The sequence below is a fragment of the Canis lupus genome, chromosome 21, assembly GCF_011100685.1.
Source record: "Canis lupus familiaris isolate Mischka breed German Shepherd chromosome 21, alternate assembly UU_Cfam_GSD_1.0, whole genome shotgun sequence".
Lineage (NCBI taxonomy): Eukaryota > Metazoa > Chordata > Mammalia > Carnivora > Canidae > Canis > Canis lupus.
Window position 1 is genome coordinate 49,524,876 of NC_049242.1, and position 24,807 is coordinate 49,549,682.

Genomic DNA, 24,807 nt, shown 5'->3' on the forward strand with positions numbered 1-24,807 from the left:
TGCGTTTTTGTCAAGAGTATTTTATTAGTTTTAATTGGCATTCCCTTATTATATGTAAAGTTGAACATTTAATTATTTGTCTGTATGTCTTTCAATATGCCCATTAAAAAATTGGGGTGCTAATCTTTTTACTATTTTTGGACAAAAACTCAACATCATTGACATGAATACTTTTTTTTAAGATTTATTTATTTATTCGTGATAGAGAGAGAGAGACACAGAGAGAGAGACAGAGAGAGAGAGAGAGAGGCAGAGACACAGGAGGGAGAAGCAGGCTCCATGCCAGGAGCCCGACGTGGGACTCGATCCCGGGACTCCAGGATCACGCCCTGGGCCTAGGCAGGCGCCAAACCGCTGGGCCACCCAGGGATCCCCGACTTGAATACTTTTAAATCATAATCTTATTAGCCTTAGAAAAATGAGATAGGAATGATGATTTTTATAAGCAATGCAAATAAAAAGAATAACATATATATATTTAAATTTTATTTATTTATTCATGAGAGACACACAGAGAGACAGAGACACAGGCAGAGGGGGAAGCAGGCTCCATGCAGGGAGCCCAATGGGGGACTCGATCCCGGGACCCCGGGGTTACGCCCTGGGCAGAAAGCAGGCGCTAAACCGCTGAGCCACCCGGGCTGCCCAATAACATATTTTGAACACCAATTTTCCCCAGTTCTTTGGTATCTTAGTTCATTTTTTAAGCCTTTTTCTTCTCCTGGTGGTCTCTAAGACTCGGATAAAAACAGAGTTCTGGCAAATAGCATTTTGCCAGTGTTTGATACCAGTGTTTCCTTTTATTATCGAAGAAAGTAAAAGCATTAATAAATGAAATTTACACACACACACACTAAATCTTTTATATTTTTACTAGCTTTAGTTTTTTACCCTCTCAACTCTGAGAATAGCTACAGAGATAAAAACATTGACTGATGTAAATTTATTTTCTTTTTTTCCTGTTTGTCCCGTGGAGCTAGAAAACGGCCAAAAGGCAAGATAAATAATAAAATATTCATGCCCGGAGGCATGAATAACTAATCTGTTACATAAAGGTAAGTATCAAACACATGTGTAGGAAGACATTGATGAGTCATAATTGTAATTTGTTACTAATAACAGTTAAAGAGCATACATTTAAGTACTAAATCAGTGCTTGGCTTATAATTCTCAACTGGAATTCTCATGATCATTACTACGGAGAATTTGCAATATTTGACTTAAATTTTTAAAATTATAGCTGATTCAAGTTAATGTTATAGTAACGTATTACTTAATATTTTGCAAATATGCTCATATACATTATTATAGTTATTATAGGGGAGAGAGGTTACATAATAACTATTGGTTAGGCATTAAACTCAGTTATACCTTCCCTACAGAGTAGGCTCCTAGCTGTATCTGTATGTAAGCAATGAAAGCCATCTTCCATCAAATGTGTGACAGAGAAAAACTTTTGAAATGCCCCGGTAGGTGGTCCTGGGTAAAGGAGATATAGTAGAAGTTTGTAATGATGAATCCTACTTAATCCACATTTTACTTAATGTGTTTAATGCTAAACTAGGTATTAGGAGAAAATTACATCTTTTTAAAAATATAAAATAATGCTTTATAGATTTTTATTTTTAAAAAATATATATATTTTAAAATATTTTTTGGTTTGAAATCTATCTCTAGTGGTCCCTTAAATTGTATATAATAAGCTCTATCGGATCAGGGATCATATCTATTTGTTTATTGTCCTGCAGTGTGTTATACGTTGTAGCCATTGACTGATAGGATTTGTTTTTATTAAATTGAATCCTATTTAAAATAAGTAAAAACCAAAATTAAAAAGAAGTGAAAACAGCATTGAGTTTTGAGTCAGACTGATTTGGGCTCAAATCCCAACCATACCTCTTAAAAGAACTTGGGGGATCCCTGGGTGGCGCAGTGGTTTGGCGCCTGCCTTTGGCCCAGGGCGCGATCCTGGAGACCCGGGATCGAATCCCACATCGGGCTTCCGGGTGCATAGGAGCCTGCTTCTTCCCTCTGCCTATGTCTCTGCCTCTCTCTTCTCTCATCTGGGACTATCAGAAATAAATAAAAAATTAAAAAAAAAAAAAAAAAAAAAAAAAAAAAGAACTTGGACAGGTTGCTTACTCTTTTTTTTTTTTTTTTTTTTTAATAAAGATTTTATTTATTTATTCATGAGAGACACACAGAGAGAGGCAGAGACTCAGGCAGAGGGAGAAGCAGGTTCCACGCAGGGAGCCCGATGTGAGACTTGATCCCAGGACCCCGGGATCCGGGATCCACACCCTGGGCTGAAGGCAGCGCTAAACCACTGAGCCACCTGAACTGCCCAGGTTGCTTACTCTTGAGCTTTGTTTCCATATCTACCATTTTTTGCATTTGGAAGGATGATAATATCTATCTTTTAGAACTATTATTAGGATTAAATACATACAGGGCATCTTCAAATGTAACTAGCACGTGATAGCCATTGAATGGTAGCTAATATCATCATCATCATTTTTACTATTGATTAGGATCAACTTAATTGCTATGAAAGAAAAGAAATCCATTGTTCTGTAATGCACTTAGAGATAAAACAATTAATCAGTTATTACCCCTTAATAGTTTTAGGTTTAAAACTGTTTTGCATATTATTTTAAAGCCCAGGGCAAAAGCAAAGTAAGGAATCATTCCAATTCTGTATGTTATTTATTCATTCACTTAATACATATTTATAGAGCTCTAACTGTGTTTCAGGTACTCTTCACAGCCCTGAGGATATAATAGTTAACAAGAAAAAAATCCATGTTTTCATGGAGTTTATGATCTACTAGGGAAGACATAATTAATACATAAATATAAAAATGCACATTTATATATAATATATATACATTTACATATAACATTAAAAATTTATATATGCACCTATATATTTAAAATGTAGTAGAATCAAGTATTCTGTTTTGCTGTGTTAAGTTTAAGATGCATAGTAGAAATCCAAGTAGAAATGACAAATATGACATTTGGGTTTTTGGGTCTAGAAAATAAATGAAAAGTTAGGCTATCGAAGGTATTTAAAGCCATGGCCAGGGAAGACAGTAATTTGAAGAATGAGTCATCCACTGTGAAATGCTGTGGTCAAGTAAGATAAGAACTGAGTTTTGCCTAGATACAGGTCATTGGTGATTTCATGAGGAGATGCTTGGGGGAAGCATTTGGGATTGAAAGCCTGATTGGAATGGGTTAAAGAGATAATGTTATAGGGACAGCAAATATAGGAAACCTGTATCACAGAATTCTGTGTTATTTTCAATAATTGTAAAATGTTTTACATTCAATGAGAAAATGATTTCTTAATATTTATATGCTTAAGATTTGCTTTTCTTTGTATATATCATAATAATATTTTCAGTGTTATTACTAAGTCATTTGGAAAGGTAATTTTATGAATTTGGATGCTATTTTAATAATAAAAGTCATTTTACTGATTTATAATGAGATGAAAGCATGTTATATCATAAAAGTTAAGTATAAATAATCATAATTGCCTGGCTTTTCATTATATATGATAATATATAGTACCTATATTATGGTATATATTATGGGTGTGGGCAGCCCCGGTGGCTTAGCGGTTTAGCGCCGCCTTTCACCCAGTGCGTGATCCTGGAGACCCGAGATCAAGACCCATGTCAGGCTCCCTGCATGGAGCCTGCTTATCCCTCTGCCTGTTTCTCTCTCTCTCTCTCTCTCTCTCTCTCTCTCTCTCTCTCATAAATACAAATTTAAAAAATCTTAAAAAAAAAAAGAAAATGATATGGGTGATAGTGTGGACAAAGCTTTAAATCCCTTAAACTTGATAATATTTAGTAGGATAATAATTCTACGTAAAATCTTTTAAATGAAGTATATTTATCCTTAGTATTTGCCTTTACCATCTTAATTTTAGCCAACACAATAGTAATATAGCATTTAGAAAGACTTTCATTTAGGGAGAGAATAGTGAGGTTAAGTAAGCTTAATCCATGTATATAATGTACTTGTCAAAAGCAAGGAGATTCCTTGAATAGAATAGAATGGTAGAACCGTAAAGACGTACGCATGCTGTTTAACCTTTAAGTATGTAGTTTTAGAAATAAAGCACTTTACCAACCACATATTTTTATTCTAGCATTCAGGATGAACACAGTGTTACACTTGGAAAGAAACCTCATAAAAATAGAAAAACAACACTGTTCTTAATGAGCTTAAACTGAATATCTTTAAATAAATCTTTCCGGAAACATCTCAGAAGTATATAGTAGAAAGCTTCAGAAATCTGTGAGGTATGCTAATTCTTTAAAAATAATAATTAATGAATATTAAAGTAACTAAGTTTCTCCATAGATCCAGAGGTGATTCTGAGCAGAAGTTGGTGAGCTTGTAAAATTTTTGCATTGCTTATGGCCCTCTTTGAGTAGCTAAATAAATCCCAGCTGAACTTTGAGCACGTCTTCAGTTCGGTAGCTGGAGATTTTTAGAATGTTTGAAAATTTATCGTTCAAGAAATGCTTAAATAGAATTATAAGATTGTGCATTGGTAGACCATGCAGCTTTTAGAAGGGATGAAAGAAGCCTGGTAGGGGAGGTGGAGGATGTTAACAAACTATAACTCAGGGTCATTATGAGGATTGAAGACAAGCATCAAATAGTACGTGGGACATGGAAGCACACAATAAATGCAGTTTTTTTCTAAATGTCCATCTTACTAAAATAAAAGCATAGTTATCTTATAGTTGCAACCCTAGGCGTATTGTATAAATTTATATTTTAATTTGCTACTTTTTTAGGGAAAATCTGTATATGCATATTTAAATATATTTATGTTTGCACATGTGTAGAACAAGGAACAAACAAGGACTCCTAACTCTGTAACTGGGTGGAAGAAGTGGAAGCCACAATTCATTTTTCATTGTTATTTATTGTTTCAAGTGTTAAAAATAGCAAGTATTTTCTGATTTTGAAAATAATAGAGAAGAAAAAAAGGATATATTCTGATCTGGAAAGGTCTTTAAAGATGATAGTGTCACCACTCTATATATGTGGGCACCTGTCCAAGTACTTGACATCAGAGTTAGATTAATTTTTACTTAAAAGTGCCTAACTGTTATTGTAAATTAACCAATTACTTGGGGAATAGCTTTACTGTATTTTTTATGTATAAGAAAGTTTGAGGTTTTATGCCACACATTTAAGGAATCAAATCTATGGAAAAAATTTATTTTTGCTTTTCTAAAATGGTAGACTCTAACTTAAATTTTGATGTTACAGTATTTGAGTTTATAATTTAGATATTCAAGCATTGCTTTCTTGGGTATTTTTCCTCTTTACCATTTACTCCTTTTAGTTTTTCCCCAACCCTGGCCCATGCCAGATTAGATTAATATTCTATTCATTGCCTTTCCTTATACTAGTTTTTATGGCATTTGAAAATATAATGAATACCATTTCGCAAAATTTTATCCAATTAACTTTCTAAATGGGAAAATATTCTGGGACATATCGTAGTTGACTCAGCCTATTTCTGGCATTTGCTTCACCAAACAATGTATGAATCACATATGTTATTTGAAAATAAATTCAAATATATCATTGGAAAGATTTTAATCTTCTAACAAAGTTTTAAACCAAGGCAAGAAATGGTATTTTAATTTGTGATTTTTAACAATGAAAATTATTAAATAACTTTAATCTTTTGTTTAGATTTATTAAGAGATGAAAAATATCAAATCAGATATTATTCACTTACTGGAGTTAATTTACTGTTAATTAAAAAATGATTTAATAATATCAAGCAAATGTTTAAAAGAATTGACTCATGCCTAAATGTTAACTTACTAGTTTGTAATATTCGTAACAATAAAAATTGTTGAATAGAAATACAGAAGAAACTGATATGAAATGTCTTTCAAAAAGTGGTAGGTAATATCGGTGCAAAGCTGACGTTAGGACTCACTTGAGTTTGTAAGCAGCTGCCTTTCAGTCTTAGTGCATCCCATATATGCTTTTGGCTTGAGCTGTAACTTTTAGCCATTGAAGTATGGTTGTTACTATAATTTACCCAAAGTCATTTTAATGATATAAATATAGATAACCAATTTTTCTGTTACTGTTTTTTTGTTTTTGTTTTTTTACAGTGGGAAATATCATCACTAACTTCTTTCAGTATAAAATCTTTATTTCCTAAAGGAAATTGTGATTGCTAAATGATAGCATAAAAATATATAAACTTGCTTCTTAGTAACCCATTCATCTTAGCTTATTTTTAATGTTTGCATTCATGAAATATCATTTATCATTTATCATTTATCATCATTTGTTCAATATGTAATACAGGGATACAGCTTATTGTTTTATTTCCTACAATACACTTAAACTTGTAATAAAGTGTGGAATATAGATGGTATTATAAACTGACTGAAGTAGTATGCCAGTAAATTTATTGTTGAATTTTTATTTCCCTCATAAGCTCACAAGAAATTTTAAATTTAACGTTGATTCATAATTCCAAGTTTCATTTCTTTCTTTAACTTTTTTTTTTTTCTTCTTTCTTTAACTTTAATGCTGATTCAGAATTCCACATTTATGTAGAATTTTGGGGATATAAACCTTGTTGCAAAGTCACTAGTAATTTGAACTATCAAATGAGATTTTTGTATGCTTAATTTAATAGCATTCCATCTTGTGTATCTTCATTTTTTATTTCCCAAAGAAAGAAACAAAGTCTACAGAATGTCATAACAGATAAAGATAGGATTATGCCTAAAGTCAATATCAAATATTATTTATGGCAAAAGAGACCATGAAATAACTCCCAAGGAATTTTCTGAAAGCTCTAATTTGAATACTTTTTAAATTTTGTTTATACCTTCCTTAGTTCTATCCCTCGAGTTCTTATTTTGACAAATGTAAACAAATCTGAGTCAGTTTATTAGAGTCTCAATTAAGCATGGAGGAAGTGGTAGTAAATGACACAGACCGGTTTAAAAACCTGACTCCATCTCTACTTTTATCAGCTGAAGTGGACAACTGGTGAATGATTGTAGGAGTAAACTTACATGAGTGAATCATTTCCATTCGATGATTCCCTGTGGTGATTAGCCAGCCAGTACACTAAACTTCACATTTTATTAAATATCAGTAGGATGTCATACAAGAGTATTTTATGATTTGTTCAAGTAACATTGTAATGGAAATTTCAATAAAATAAATGACTCCCAATTGATCACAATCAGCTGTGTTTTTATTGCAACAGCACTTAGTTATGAAGCCATTACCACAAAGTTCTTTGAAACAGATTTCATGTATATTTGCAATGTTATTGATTTATAATTTTTTCTTTTCAGGGCTCCTGCTAGAGCCCACTGCAGTGCTCTGTATTTTGAGTTAATGCAATTGCTCTGCTCTTAAATGTTGATTATACTTTATTGACTACCTTAATTTTAGTCTCGATCAATAGTTATACAAAGTTGATTCAATACTGTTTATTACTGATGATTTTAAGATTACTTCTCATAAAGAGAGACCTCTGGCATCTAAATTTCCCTTAATAGTTCTCTTCTTGTGTATGGCAGTAACTGTTTATTTAGAAAAGGGCAATAGGTGGCTTCTTTTTGCATTCATTCTAGAACATAAATAAAGTCCCTTCCTCACATGAGCCTTTGCCCCCCTATAGCTAGCAATAACAAAAATAATTTATATTTTCATAAGTGATATATAAAATTAAGATCACTTATGTTTGGAAATTGTAGGAAAAATCATATTTCAAGCATTTATCAATCTTTTGGTTACTTAAGTCTTTGGATTTAAATTTCCAGCGCACTTGACATGATGTTAAGTTATAATAGTTATTTTAAGTATATTTAATTTTATTAAAAATGCAAAGAAGATCTCTCTGAATTTATAGTCAGATATGTTTAGATCCTGTTTATTTTAAAATTACAGAATATTTGAACATGAAGAGATTATCCTTTTTTAATCCCCTGCCTTAACATTTAGGCAATTAAGGCCAGAGAGGTAAAGCGACTTCCTGAAGTCACAAGGCCACATTTTAATATAAAGAACTTAGCACGATGCTTATTCATGAGGTGTTTATTGATTATCTGTTGACATGTGTTTCAAAACCTGGGTAAATGATAATGACAGAAAGGGCACAATTAATATTTACATTCAGTAGAATTATAATGTGACTTAATACAAATTAAAACATTCATTAAAAAAATTAAGAGGACTTTTTCTTAACATTTGTAATGATGGAGTAAGGCAATATTTGCTATGCTTAGCTCATATACTTTAGTTTTAACTTGTTTGACCAAAGTTATAGATGTAGAATGGCACTAATGAGAATTACCCTAGATTTTATTTACATTATACTGTATAATGAAGTTATAACATCAGCCTGTTAATAATAATTTTTCTTGACAGCAGAGAGACTCTATATTATTTCCCCTGAAGGCAAGTGATGCTTCTTTCATATAATTATCATAATAAATTTTATATTTTAAAGTTACCCCTGAAGTTATAAACCATTTTGTACAAATGAACTAGCTTTGTAATGTTTTTACACTTGCTAGTATAATTTAAAAATCGGTGACAATATATTTACTTACAATATTGTCTGAAATTGGTCTGAAATTTTATTTATTTATTGACAAGAGACCCAGAGAGAGAGAAGCAGAGACACAGGCAGAGGGAGAAGCAGGCTCCCTGCACAGAGCCCAATGTGAGACTCGATCCTGGGACCTGGGGTCACGCCCTGAGCCAAACACAGACGCTCAACCACTGAGCCATCCAGGTGCCCCTTGTCTGAAATTTTACAGCAAATATTTACTCTATATAAGTTGATGATATTTGTGAAAGTTTTTTTCTTCTTATAATGTCATTAGTTTGAGCATCAGAGTAATTCAAATTGCTTTTTTTCCTCTTTTGTGTTAGGGGTACTTTTCCAAATTTTCTTGAGAATTCAACCATTAACTAAAATTGGAAGACTTAGAAAAAACTTGGAGTAGAGACTTAAAGAATAAAAATACCTAATTTTACTTGTTCTTTATATACAGTGTAAAGAAATTTACCTTTCAAAGGCTATATCTTTTTGGAAAAATATTTTTCAGTAGAATAGTTAATCAATATAGTCATTTTCACAGTTTAAAAATCCTTTTATAAAAATATTATATGGCTATTTCAGGCTTTGTGGGTAATATTCTACTGTTTAATTATGAACTCTGAGTATGAGAAAGCAAATGGTAATATGTTGTGGAACAGTTCTTTTGGTAGAGAAATATTTTAAGAAGTAACAACAATTACATGTCTGAAATTAGATAAACTCTTGAAAGGCAAAGTTGACTTATTTTTAAGCCTCATGTGAATACAAATAGAAAATAGCTTAGCATTGTGTTCTGACTCTACGATATCTTAACAGAAAGTGCTGATTGTTTCTGCCTGATTTCTCCTTCTAGCTAGAGTAAGAAGAATTATCTTGATCTGGACTAACAGTTTAATATTTACTATTTTCTGTTAGCCTGCTTCTGATCTCTCTTGGCTATATTTAGTATTTACACAATTAAAGCCTTTTTCCTAATGATTAATCAAATCATCTGAGGTTATTTGGAGTATTATGTTTTACTTCAAACACAGGCAATTGAACTTCCTGCTTATTTGTATGTCTTTTCAGAATTGAATATTCATTTGAAGATCGTATCTTCTCTGTCTTGTGGTATCTTCTCTTAAAAGTATATCAAATAAGTAGGCTTAATACTTGCATTATGAAGACATGAATGATATTGTTGGACAACAAATGATAACACATATTACAATACACAACTTAGCAGAACTAAAAGATTTCCAGGCTTTAAGTGATTGTGAACTGGTTTTATAGTTCTGTTTACTGCAACATAAATCTAGAATTGGAGGGTAGGCATTTAATTTTAGGTGAAGGATTGAAGGAATGGTTGGAAAAATTGACTTTTCATCTAGTTTCATGTTTCTTTCCTAAATCCACAGGGCATGATTTAAGATGATTTAATTTAGAATGGATTGAAAATTTGGGCTGTTTTGGTTGTTTAATAAATAGAAGTAATCAGAAGCACCACTTGAAAAGAAGAAAGAAGATACACTGGGAAGACTAGCTTCCTTTTGTTATTAGATTAATAGCAATTTACAGTTTTCTTCTTGTTTTAAGAGGTTGTTCCCTTGTATTCTAACATAATGTAGCCCTGGGCCTTAAAAATATTCTTAATTTGCGTGTTATAATTATTGTTTAGAAACCTAAATGGTCCATGCAGTAATACTTATATTTGGCATTTAAGTATCTCTTCATAGCTTTGAAAATATTTATATTACTTTGAATTATTGCTTCAAGTATTTCAACCATACTTTTTGGAAATGTGGGGGTGTGAAAATTGGGGGAGGGACAGGAAGTACGCAATACAGGTTTTATGAACTGTTCGAGAATAGGGACTATGATCTAGGTGTCTGAGATTCCCATTTTAATTGAACTCAGTGGTGGTAGATTTCTTACAGTGAGACTTTCAAGCTTCGTAATTATTTTTCATAGGAAATCAAAAATTTTGACTGTCTGACTTAATTTTCTGGTTTTTGATATATGGTGTTTTGAAAGACAGGTTTTTTTTTTTTAAAAAAACTTGTTTTTTCCCTTTTTTTCTTCAAGGTTTTATTTAAATTTCAGTTGAAAGACACTATTTCTAAACACAATAGATGACATGCTATTACTGTTTAATGGCAAAATCATATTTGTTAAGTGATTTATGGTCTACATGTGAATTATCTCTTTATTCCACACGCAAGAGTTTTAGGACTCATTCTTATTAAATGACTTTTCCAAGGTCATTTAGGGTGGAAACCTTTTTCTACATGAACTTCCTTTGCTAACTCCATGTTCAGGGTCCTTGAGGACCCCCGTGTGTTTTCTAGCACTGTGGTAGGAGTCTATTGAATTGTTTATGTGGGGAGTTATACCTTATTATCAATACTTGTGGTAAAGAAGACCTGAAAGAAACCCATGGTGAGTCTAAGATTCAAAGTAAATAAGATTAACACTAATTCTGGATAACTAATGAATTTTTTATAACACTGTAAAAATTAAACAAGATAGTCAATATCAATCTAAAGTTTATTTGAAGCTTTTCCTGGTAGATAATATTTTCTCTAAGGATTTTATAGACTTCCTTTCTTCTTTCTACTTTAAGGTAAGCCATCTCTTTGTTTATCTCTGCTTAGCAGATATTTATCACCTGCTACATTCATAGCATTGCTGGAAGTCTACATTTGGAGTTTCTGTTTTGTCCTACTTACTGTTGCAGACATTTAGGCAGTATTGATGAAAGTCAGGGTCCTCCAGAACCTGAAAAACAGGATCAATATCAAGAAGTTTATTTTAAGGAATTGGCTCACACATTTGTGAAGGCTAGCCAGGCCAAAATCTGTAGGACAGGCTGGTGGGCTGGAATCTTATGCTAGGTTAATGCTGTAGGTTGGAGTAGTATTTCCTTTTTCTCCAGGAAACCTTAATTTTGCTCTTAATGCTTTTCAACCGATTGGATGTGGCCCCACTAACATTATGGAGGGTAATCTCACTTAAGGACAACTCCTTTTAGATGCTAATTACATCTACACAATATTTTTACAGCAACACACTTAGACTCATGTTTGAGTAAATGATGGGATGCTATAGCCTAGCCATGTTGACACATAAAACTAATCATTGAGATACAGCTGATTTGACAAGTAACCTATAATTGCATCTCTCTACATGAATATGATGTTTACACATGCAAATGTTTTTAAAGACTGCTACTAGATGAGATATGTAAACTTCAGCTGGCACCTAAGATACTTTACAGGAGGCAGGGTAAGAAAGCAGGAAGCTCACGGACCCTGAGAATCAAAAAAAGCCACTGTCTACAACTGGACTTCATTACTACAAAACAATGTTTTGGGAAAAGCTGCTTGATCTCAGAGTCTGTTTCTTATTCTATGAAAAAGGGGAACTTTCTATCTCACAGGAGATTTAGATGAGTAGTGAGTATGCTAAACACCCCGTAGACTACCTGGCACACATTAGACATTAAATAAATATTCTAATTCCCTTTTCCCCTTTCTTCTTTTGAAAACAAATTTTGTTTAATTACCAATGTATATTTGTATTCATTCAACCATGTATACATTCAGCAAATATTTACTCAGCTCTACGTGGCGGGTACTATTCCCCATATTAGAGATACAAGCGTGTGTACCCTTTTAGAGCTTGCCTTCTAGTGATGAGACACAGATAATAAGCATAATAAAAAAGAAAGGAATAAATTAGATTATGTTAGATTGGATAAGTGCTATGCAGGAGAAGTGAAGCAAGACATGATGAATGTTGGTGGGTAGGAAAAGGGTTACAGTTTAAAACAGTTTTACGGAGGACAGCTTTACAAAGAATGTTGTATTTAAGTGGAGACCTAGAACAGAAGACAGAAGGCGGAACAATGGTGTCAGCCCTGAATATCTGGGCTGCAGGGGCTCAGGCAGATGGGCCTCGTAAGTGCAAAGGCTTTGTGACCAGAGTTGTATTTGAGGGACGGTAGGAGGGCTCCCGTAATCGGACTAGAGTGATCCAGGAGTAGAGGGGTAGAAGATGGAGTGAGACAGGTCGGGTGAGGTGTGCTGGGCACATTCTGAAGAGCTCTGTGAGACAGGAGCCATCAGAAAGTTTAGAGCAGAGGAGGAGTGCTGTGATCTGATATTTATGCTACTCAAAAACAAGTTATAAGACATTATAGGAGGTCTTGTTAAGAGCATAAACTCCAGGGATACCAGGGTGGCTCAGTGGTTGAGCGCCTGCCTTCGGCCCAGGGTGTGATCCTGGAGACCCCGGGTCGAATCCCACGTGGGGCTCCCTGCATGGAGCCTGCTTCCCCCTCTGCCTGTGTCTCTGCCTCTGTCTCTCTCTCGGTCTCTCATGAATAAATAAATAAAATATTTTTAAAAAAAGAGCATAAACTCCAAGGATTGACTTCAGGGGTTCAACCGAGTCTGTAGTTGATTGACCATGCAAGCTCGGTGAGTTACTTCTCTCTAGGAAATGGAAATAATAGTAGCATCTACCTCATGGGGTTGTTATGTAAATAACCCTCTGTCTGACTTGTAGAAGGAGTTAGTCTTTCCTGTTATTAGTAGTGGTAACAGAAGGGTCTAACTATAATATGCCCCAGTTTTTTGCTAGTCATCTTGAATAGATACATAAAACCTGTTACCATTACTTTAGATATAAAACTACATTGATAAAGTAGAGATAGTCATGAGTATTAAAGAGAAATGCTGCTGCTTATGAATTCATGCTTCCGATTTTTAGAGGGTCAGGTTTTGAGAGGATCGTGGTAATTCTCTGAAAAACAGATTATCTCCTCTGATGATACCATCTTTTTGGCAAGTACTATCATTATTCTTTTAGGCAGGCAGCTTTGAAAGTTTTGTGACAACTTTAACATTTCTTCCAAGTTTAGTGTTTATATCCAGACTAAGCTTTAGTTCTTTTGAGTACTTCTGTTTGGTGGCATTCCTTCTGTCATTTCTCTCACATGGACCTCTTCTTCCCCCATCTGTTATTATCCTAGTGCGAGTCCTGTCGCTGGATGGGCTCTCGTCTGTTCTGCTTTTGTCAGTGAAAGTAGTAGGTATTATTATAATCATTTTTGTTGTTGTGATTGTTACTATTTGAGCACTCCCTGTGGGCCAGGAAGTATTCTAAGCACTCTATACACAAATTCACTTAATCCTCATTGTAATATTGTTAAGGGCAGTGTTTTTAACTCCATTTAATAACTAAGAGAGCATACTTAGAAAGGTTAAGCAATCTAACATTTAACCTGGTCTATTCTATTTCTTATTACAAACCTTACATTTCATACACTTAAATCAATTTATAATTCAAGTATAATATTCTGCTTTTTGTTCTAGATTCTCTCTGTCCCCGGCACACATTTTTCTTTTCCCCTCTATTATACTTAGCTCGTTATAATCCAGGCTTGACTTTTTCAGACCATGACTGCGTAGAGTAGTATTGGTTTCTGTGCAACATAGTTAGCCCTTGTTAATACTGCCATGTAATCATACACTGGTGTTTATTAGCATGCCTGGAATTTTCTTTCTTACTATTTAATCATTTTGTTAATATGTGTTTGGTCTGTGCAAGTAGACTGAATGTCCATGAGGACATACAGAATTTATACTCCAAAATTCTGTATTCTGCATACAAAATTCCTACAATAAGTGTATCACTTTTCTTCACCGTCCAGATAATTAGCTAATTGATTTTAGTATGAACATTGCTTCCTTTGAGTCAACTGACCACTCTGAAAGTTAATAAAGTCTTCTGGGTCAGTTAAAACTTTAGAGTTTTTGAATGCTTTGTTCCTAGTAATACGTCAGAGTACCAGTCACTTAGAGTTGCGCCACTGCCAGACTGTCCCTCAATAGGATTGTTTGTACACTGTGATATATGATCAGTAGTGTGGTAAAATGTTAGAGCACAATAATAAAAGGAAGTTGAATCACTGTGTGGTACACCTGAAAGTAATGTAACATTGTGTGTCAACTATACTCAGAAAAAGATTTAAAAAAGAATAAATATTTAAAGATCATCTAGTAAACTATTTTTTTTTATTTTGGCTGAATTAAAAGATACTTTGAAGATATTTTCTTATCTTTAAGACATACTAAAGATGGACTAATTATGAAATTCTCTTATTTCAGATACATCATTGGTAATTTTTATTCCATTTAAAATTCTTTGAAATTTCTCCCTCTAGAAGCATTACATTATTATTTTGTTTTACATTATTATTATTTTTTCAAGATTTTATTTATTTGGGAGAGAGCGAGAGAGAGCACAAGTGAAGGGAAGGGCAAAGGGAGAGGGAGAAACAGACTCCCCGCTGATCACAGAGCCCCATACAGCTCCATCCCTGATGACCTGAGCCAAAGTCAGATGCTTAACTGACTGAGCCACCCAGGGTGCCCTAGAAGGGTTACATTGGAAGATCCTTTTGAAGACCATCTGCCAACTGAAAGTTCCGTTAGTGTTTCCTCAAATTCAGAAGCCATAAAGCATTTGTTTTTTTTATGCCAAATTACTTTTGTATTTAGTATAAATTATCATAGAATTTAGGCCTTTGTGAAAAATTATTTTCTTAAGGTACATTTTATTAATAATATTATTAAATACCATTACACCATTTTCAAATTCCCTTTATGCATATTGTCTTATTTCCATATCCTAATAACCTGGTGATATGATGTAGCATGTGTACTTAATCTCTATTTGCACATGAGGAAATCGAGGTTCAGAAAAGTTAAGTAACTTGCCCAACTTTTATGGCAATTATAGAATCTGGATAAGAAACTAGATATTCTGACCTTCAGTCTCCTCCTTTTACACCCTGCTGCCTTATTTATATCTTATTTTTCAGTTCATATAATACTTGAAAGTCACGAAAGCAGTTCTAAAATATTTAGGTATTTTATTGAACCTACCTCTTCTGATTATTTTGAGTTATTTAAAGACTCGTTCTTGATGAATTTCTTTCTTACTAACCTATGAAACTCTTTCTTTTAAAATTTTACTTCCTAACATTTACTTCATGTAATGATTCATGGTAGTGTAGTGTGTATTCTGAGTCGGAAACTTGTCCTCCTTGAGTCACATGTTTAAGCAAGTTAAATAATAGGGCAGTTTCTACTCACCTGCTTTTATACATATGCATGCATGTACATACACATGTGCCTGCATTGTGGACATATGCACACATGTGCACACAGTGGATTGGACACCAAGACCTATCAAGACCTATATATATATATATATATATGTCTGCTTTGATTTGTGTAAAGTTAATGTTATTTGGAGGCCAAATAGTAGAAAATATTGCCATCATTAGTTTTATTTTAATGCTGATAAGAATTTAATGTTGGGACCATGTTGAAACTGCCATCAGTAAAATAACTTGTGTCCCCTGACCAAAAAAAAAAAAAAAAGTTTGAAAAGAGCATTTGCTGAACATACTGATTAAAGAGCTCAAAATCCCATTATTTTCACATTATTTTTCCAAATACTATAAACAATCTATATTTTTAATAATTCTTAGAAGAAAATACATCTGGCATTCTCAGAAAAAGTGTGTCCAGAATGTGTTATAGGACTTTCTTGATGGTATATATAAAACCTTTTTCTTATTAAACAAGATGCTGGCAGATTGGCATTGTCTGGGCCAGAAAAGTCTGTGAAATTAAGCTTATTGAGACTACTCATGCCATATTATTTTTAGCTATTTGTCTTAATTCAAACATTGTATCTGCAAGCAGATCAAGGAACGGTCCATTGTACATGGCTGGGACTTCTGATTGGAATCCCTCCATGTTACAGATAAGAGCAAACCTATTTAACACCAAGAAAGATGAATAGTCTAATTATTTAGTTTAATATAAGTGTACATACTAATGAAGAGAAATAAGTTTTGTTATGACAAGTAAGGATTTCTGTTGTGAATAGGATGGAATTTAAGCTACAAGATGAAATGTTTGCAGAATTTAGGCAGAATGAGTCATAGTACCACCAATACTCTTGATAAAATGGGAAAAGAGATAAATTTATTGCAATGCATTGATTGTTTTGTTTGTGGTATAACTTTTATGTTCTTTTGAGACTTTTTTTTCCTTTTACATAAGCCCATGTAATAGTTACAAATAAAACAAAATAAGCATGTAGCAGACAGATAGTCAACAGAGCTTGAGAAGACAATAATAAATCAAGGAATTTGGTAGGAAAAATGTTTGTTCAGAGTGTTAGCTGACCATAAGGTCGGTAGCCTTCTATGTTCAGTTATATGTTCTAATTTATTTCCGGCCTGTAGATGCATCAGTTTGACAAATGTCTACCTGTCAGTAGATTAGACAGAGACATAAGTAAAGCCTGAGAGAAGTCAGTGATAGCCTTGCGGGATTCAGTTCCCGGTGGTGGAGCAATAGCTTTGCCTTGGCAATTGCAAATGTTCCAGTGACACCCTATACCAGATAACTGCTTCTAGTGATTTTTTAAAGTCAGAATATCCATTTTATCATATATATCCTATTGTGTCCAAGTCACTAGCTTATTTTTCTTAACATTGGCCTCACTAATTATATCACAGTGCTCCTTTCTGTTGCATTTGGTAAATGTGTGCCAGGTACTGCATTTGGGGTGCAATATCCCCAAAGGCTGCATAATATAAGTTGGATATATGATGAAAATAATTTATCTTATTTTAAAAAAATGTATCAAGGTTTTTGACTAGGATGAACTTCAAAAGTATAATTAGAACTTAGTGTTCTTTAAGTATTTTAGGAAATGAAACTTCTTCCTTCCACTGTGGATTAATGCTGTTATAACTGGCCCTATTACATTTCTGGGTTTCCACCTTTTTATTATTATTTTTCTCTTCAAAATCTCTCCTCAGCAGTGCCCCTCACTTCACTGTTTCAAGTTTACTACAAAGAGTCCCTCTATTCCCACATGGAATTCTCAAACCTTTGTTCTCCCTGTCAAGCTGCCTGTATCTTCTCATACTTCTGATTTTCTCTATTTTAGAGTAAGAAGTTGTTCTGTGGCTGTTCTAACACTAATTGGGAGGTGGCGGAGGCGGAGTAGCAGGGTGGCAGGGAAGAGAAGGAAATGCTTATTTCTGCCTCTATCTCTAATTGTCCTAAGTAAATGGCTCTGATATACTCATCTGTGAAATGGAATTATTTTATGTACCATACAGTCTGTGGTGAGAATTAAATTAGGCCAGCTTTTTAAAGTGTGTGGCATAATGCGTGCTGGCATAGAGTACGTGCACAGTAAATGCCGTCTCCTGTACGCCTAGGTGCTCACATCGCGTGCTTGGTCGTCGTTTCTTACTTCTCACTTCTCCCCTCACTGCTTCTAAACAGTCTGTTAAAAGCAAAGTACTTAGGAGAAAAAAGCAAAGTACTTAGGAGCACAGGTTCAGGAGACAGAATTGTTTTTAAAATCTGTCTGCAACCGACAGTAGCTGTGCCTCACTTCACCTGTCTCTCAGTCTCCCATTTCTCCTGTAAAAGAGTAATAATAATAAGAGTAACATAAAGGGTGGTTTTGAAAATCCCATTTCACTTAACTGTGAATGTGAGTGAATGAGTGAGCGAGTGTGTGTGTGTGTTTCTGCCTATGCATAAAATAATGAATGATGCAGATCTAATATTTGGCACCATTTTTGGTGTAAAATAAGCATTCAATAAGTGTGTTATACGTCGCTATTATCACTACTACTCTCCATTCCTGTTGGCAGGTCAGGCTGTGCGTCCTCTTACCGGGGTGCTTGCTCTATACCATGTCACCACTACATTCTCACAGTCTAATACTCTTGGCAGTTATATTATTATTTGTACTTAAAAAGTCTTCAGAGCTGTTCATTATTTAGCAAGTATGATGCAAATTACTTACCTTGGCCTTTTAGGACTGCCACAAGTTGACTTCACATAACCTTCTAGCATTATTTTCTAGTTCCTTTTTCTCTTTTCCACTCTTTGCTTGTAATACATCCTGCGTTCCAGTCAAACTTGCTCTCGCTCTATATAACATATCCTTTCCATGGATATGTCTATGCCTTTGTTGAGATTTAATTCTCTTTGATTTTGCTTATTTATTTAATGTTTAATATTTAATTTATTTACTGATTATACTTTGTATCATGCATTGTTTGGTGTCTGGGACACAAATGTTTTGACCATCTTCTAGAGGCGTATTCTAGAAAGAAAGAACAATATATTAAAGATACCAACAAGGCCTCCGGCTGAAAACTATGTAAGAGCAATGACCATGACTATTTCGGCCTACTGTCCTGTTTCTAAATCTTAGAATAGAGCTGTGGACATATCAGAATTCTCATAATTGTTTGAGAATACAATTTGAGGGTGGTGCAACAAAGCGAAAAGGTAGAGAAGCCATCAGATAGTTTCACATGTTTGATAATTGCAGGTGCTTTTATTATATATTATAACTGTATGGCTAGAGAACATATTGTAAAATTCATGTGGGAGGAGGGGGAGATAATGTTTGACAGAAATGCAGAGATCAGAATTTGAAGAATAATATTATACCTAGAAATTTAGATCCTGTCATGCAGCTTTGGAGAGTTTTGAGGGGAGGAAGGTCCTATGCTATAATTTAATTTCAGAAAGAAGATCCAGTTAACAGTGTAAGAAGAAGAATCAGAAGTCAGACTGAGGTACTGATATGAGTGTGAGCCTATTGCAGGGGTGAAGCAAAGAAAAAAGGGGGCCTGGATTTAAAATGGGAGCAGAGAAATTTAGAACGTTTTAACATAAAGTCAACTAGCTAACTGAATTTGGAGAATATGGAAGAGTGAGAAGAAAGGGTGCTTTCTGACTTCTGCCCAGCCTTTGAGGTCCAGCTGGATTATAACCTACTCCAATTTTGTCCTTTTCACTACTGATTGAAGTAAATGTGTTTTTTCACTCCCTGTAAAAGGTTATCTATGCTGTTCTTATATTGCTGATTTCTTTTTACTAGTAATTATTTGTGTGCATCTAAATTCCCTCACCAAACTGGAAGGCCCATAACTTAGTATCTCAAGGTATTACCTCTTGTGACCTTATCTCTACTGAATGTTCAGTAAACATGCAGATTATTAATCCATGTCATACATTTTAATTTACCTCCTGAAAAAAAATCCAGAAGATTAAGTATATGCCTGAGACATTTCAGTATTTCAAAATGAAACCTGTTGCAAATAGATGAAGTTTGCCAAAATTCTCTCAAAAACATTTCAATTCTAGAAATTCAAAATTAGTAATTGCCAGAGAAGAAAATATTCATAGGAAGAAATTTTTTCAGTGAAATCAGGCCATATTGTTTCCAAATTCAGATGAGAACTTACTATTAAAAATCTTGCACAGATTGGAAATGACTAATCAACATTAGGAAAATGAAATTGAAGGATCTACCCTCGTGCTGTTCAGGGCTAAAAATGTTTTCATGTCCAATTTTAACAGTGTTGTTCCAGTGTAAAAATTTTGACGATTAGAACTGTTGGATTGGGAAAAACAAAAATCACTTAATTATCTAGTCTGTGCGGTAGAATCTTGAGTGAATCCCTTGATTTCTGTCAATTCTGCCTTCAGAAAGCAGCCTTAACTATATCTTACAGGATATCATATCTGAGAGATGTAAAAGTAGTGCTAAGTATTCTCTAGAGAGAGTAATAGATATAAATGGGACTCAACTTGGATTATTTCTATGGGTCCTTCTAGCTCTACCTACCCATAGGTCTATGATTTAAGTATTTTAATTCTTTGTTTTTAATTTCAAGATCAGTTTGAAAACTGTAACCTGTCAAGAAGTCAGTCATCCCTAGCTGCTGTTATACGTAACGGGTGCATATTTATCTGAGGCCATGCATACAACATAATTGTCTTTGCAATTGAATCCAACAGATTTATTGTCATAAAGTCTTAAAACAATTTAGAATGGTAGAGCAGTGATTGTTTTCAACTGTGTTGGAGGCTGAAGGTGCAAAGTTCCCACATATATCTGTCTTCATAGTAAGAAAAAAACTTTTTCAAAGAATGATTGTTTCAGTGTGATTGTATAATTCCAGTGAAGGAATATTATGAGATAAAGTGGAAAGACCATAGGATCTACGTTTTGGTATCAGCTCTGCCCTCTTTGGGCCCTGGTCTCCTCATAAGTAAAATGAGGAGGTGGAATAAAGAGTGTGTTATGTCCCCCTCAGCTCTGACATTCTGCATCTGTGCCTGTTCATTATCAGAGTCCCAGCTGGTGCTCAGCTCTTCAAGTGTGACTCATCACGGTTCAAGGTGGAACCTAGTCATTTCTGCATATAGAGGACCATGTAGATACAATGTCATTTAGTTGTTTTTGATTAGAAGAGCTACCTAAAATGAGAAATTCTCATTTTCTTATTTCAAATGTAAAGGATTCTGATCAACAAATAAGAACATGGTGCAGTAGAGTTACATAATACTATTAATATCAGATCATAATGTTCTGAAAAAGTTCTTTTCATTAGTGAATCAACTTGTGATATTTGAAACATATTGATGTTAAATGATTCCGAAACATGGATACCCTGTGACTATTTCCTGTGGTCCTGTGGCAATGCACCTGATATCTTGAGGAGTACTTCTAAATCCATGTGCACGAACGAGTATTGCTGTCTTTATCAGAGTTACCTTGGGAAGCTGAGCCCTTTTTCATATCGCATCACTAAATATTTACTAAACATCTACTACTGGGCACTGATGCTGTTAAAATGGAGGCAAAGTTAGAGAATTGTAGTTATGAATCTTCCCTCAAATGTTTATTTTTTCTTTAAGTCACTGTCATTTTGATTCTGAGCCCTTATCTCCCTGTGCTGAGAAGCCGTCAATCTCATTCATGCGCTCTACCCCACATGGGGTATGAGGAGGCCCTGCATCTCATTACTCACCTCATTCCACCCTTAGTTCCCCTTGAGATCCCTTTTGTTGTAACCTGTAAAGGCCCTCTAGGACCTGCTTCTGTGCCAAAGAGGGGTACGGAAATCTCTGGGAGCACTGGGAGCCCTGTGTTGAGGGCCCACCCTCAAAGACAACTTTGAGATCCTATCATCTGTCAGTCATTTCATTAGCCCTGCACCTTCATGGAATTTATTGATCATTCCCATCTCTTCTCTCCTCAATTTCAGTGAAATCTCTCTCTCTTTTCTTTAAAGACACTAACCTACCCAGGATCACTAGTATTGTTTCTGAGCTTTTTTAAGAAATACTAACCGATAGGAAAATGGTTGTTTCCAGATGATAGGAAAGATACTTACTTCTTTGTGCCACACAGAAGTCCTCAGGGAACATATATTCTAAAGCCCTGAATACCTAGGCACCGGCTTGATGGAGAAGGAGGGGGGAGAGAAGAAAAAAAAACACATGTATCTCCAGAGTGATCTTGCTACACAAAGATTAAGACATGGTATCTGAGAGCCTAAGTTCCAGTGGGAATGAGTGATCTATAAAAAAAGTTTTCTAGTATAATTTTTCTAAAGCTATTTCTGCCATGATTTTTTCTATGCCATCCATCCACTTTATGTCTTTCTTTTGCTTGCCCCCTCCCTTTTCTTTTTATTTCTTTCACAAAGGGCACAAAATTTAGAGTTGGTGACACATTGGTTTAGAATTCTCTTGCCCTCACTTCCCAGTAATAGGATTTTAAGCAAGTCACCTTATCTCTCTGCACTTTAATTTTGTACTTGCAAAAATGGGGATAATGCCACTTGTCCATACTTAACTTACGAAGCTTTTGTTAGATCAAGTAGGAAAAACTTTAATGCTTGGTAAACCATAGGTATTGAGCAAATACAGACTTTATTGATTTAATGCAGAAGTAGAGTGGTGGGAGGAAAAAACAGATTTAGAGCCATATATACCAGTATTTAGTTCCTGCATTTGCCACTTATTAGTTTACTATAATCTTAATTTCTGTATGTATATAAATGTAATAACACCTACTCTGTAGTTGTAAGGAGGAAATCAGATAATCTGTGAAGTAAACAGGGGTACATTTTATCCTCTTAGATGAAACAGCTGAGGCTCAGAGAGTTAACACAATTTGGTTAGGGTTATACAGGTCAGAAAGTAACATTGTCAGAATAAACTCTTGGTATCAAATATGAGTTTTATGTTTTAGATAAATCATATCAGGTAATTGTAAAGAAAGAGCTCCAAGTGTGCCTGGGATATAACATATACATATGAATATACAGATGTACATGTAGATGAGACCTACAGAAGCATTGTTTTGAAACATTCAAATTTATTTCTTCTTGTGCATTTGTCTGGTCTTATTTTATCATCAACTTGTACAAATTTAAAAATGTAGTCTTATATCATGTTAATGACTCAGGAGAAGAGAGAGACTAATTGGCTCCCTTTTCAGTTGTAGTGCTGGTTAATTCACAAGGCCTACATTAATGAGCAATGTATATTAGAATTTTAAAACGTCTCGATGACTTCAATCACCTATTAACCTAGGACATATGGTGGGGTTCACTTGTAGTTTTACAAATCCCATGTCTCTCACTTTCCCACTTTGCTTTGTGTTACACTTAACTGGTAATAATTTTTTTTTCCCCCATGGAAACTTCCTGATTGTCAGTACATCTCCAAGGGCATAATCATGATATATTAAAAAATAATCATGTAAATTATAATCATCATCTCACATTTTCCAGAATATTTTTAATGATGAGGATTTTTCTTTTTAATTATTGATTAGAACTTTACTGGCTTGGGATAAGGTAATCATATGCAAATTATTTTATTTGCTATACTCTTAGTTAAGTGCAGGCTTATAACAAGACTTGATATTGGAGCATAACAAGAAAGTAATTTATACTTTTGACTTAGAGAAGTTTTTTGTTTAAATTATGCTAAACCCATAGCAACTTTAAAACTGAGGTATGGTAAGGTGGGAGATTTTTACCTATTCATAGATATGTAAAATAGCTATACAGACTGGGAAAGGAAATTATTTGATCTTGAGATTATAAGTACGTACGTACTCTTAACAACCAGACTTAACCATACGGCTAAGTGTCTGACTCTATCTTGGCTCAGGTCTGGATCTCAGAGTCCTGAGTTCAAGCCTCACTTAAAAAAAATAATAATAATAAATTCAAGTGTTTTAGCATTACCATTTATAATGTTTAAAAGAGTGTGTAGCCATGTCTTTTGTGCCGACAGTGACAGAAGTACAAGCTTAAGTTTTATTGCATACTTACATTAAAAAGCAGTGCTTGCACATTTTCACCACATTTACATCTCTTATAATTTACATCCCTCTCCTTTTCATTTTTGATCTGAAGATTTCCTCCATATTATTTTTCAAGTAACAGGCTAATGTTTTTGAGGACTTGATCAGAGAATGGGACTTAGCATGGTAGCTGGTAGCAAAAAAATCAAAGCATATTGTGTCTTGTTTCTGACCACTCTCCTCAAAATAAATTGTAGCCTTCAGGGCAGGGAAATGTTCAAATCCATTACAGGATATCCCCTTCTTGTGCAATGTACACATTAACTTTAGAAAAGTTGTATGTTTAAATATTTTTAAAACTTTATAGCGTATGTGGTTTTTCATAGTATTCCTTATGATTGGAATGATTATTTTTATTTTCATAATACCAGTAAAGCTTCTTGAAAGGACACATCAGACTACACTTCGAGTGTCTTGACTTTCAAGTCAACCACAATCAATGAACTTATTCAAAAAAAAAAATGAACTTATTCACAAGTATGTTTCTAATGGTCCAGGTCTGGTTTCTTGCCCAACTGAGACCTATTTTCTTAAAAATGTGGCCCAGAAAAATAGCCAAGAAGTTTATTCAAAACCAATTAACTTTACCGTTTTTCTAAAATGATCTAGACATGAAATATAGGTGCCCCTGTACATAATAACCTGTTGGCCTGGTGAAATGATTCCTGGAAGATCTTATACTCTCAAAAGTGCCTTAGTTTATAGGAGCAATTAATATGTCACTTTACCAGTTAGATAGGTATTGATGGTATCTTCTTTCTTCTGACTTTCTTTTTGTTGTCAGAGCCTGGGGAAATCTAAAGACACTGGAATTTTAAGTGTCTTTCCCAAAGATATATAGCTACCTCATGACAAAGCTAGAATTTATCCTCGTTGGTTTGACTTAAGCCTTG

At 34.2% G+C, this 24,807-nt stretch overlaps 1 protein-coding gene across 8 annotated transcripts in view; it reads left to right on the forward strand.

The window, feature by feature from the left end:
* The window catches only part of METTL15 (methyltransferase like 15), a 238,330-nt gene that overhangs the window by 53,103 nt on the left and 160,420 nt on the right, over window positions 1–24,807 (forward strand). The gene's annotated exons all lie outside the window — the stretch shown is intronic.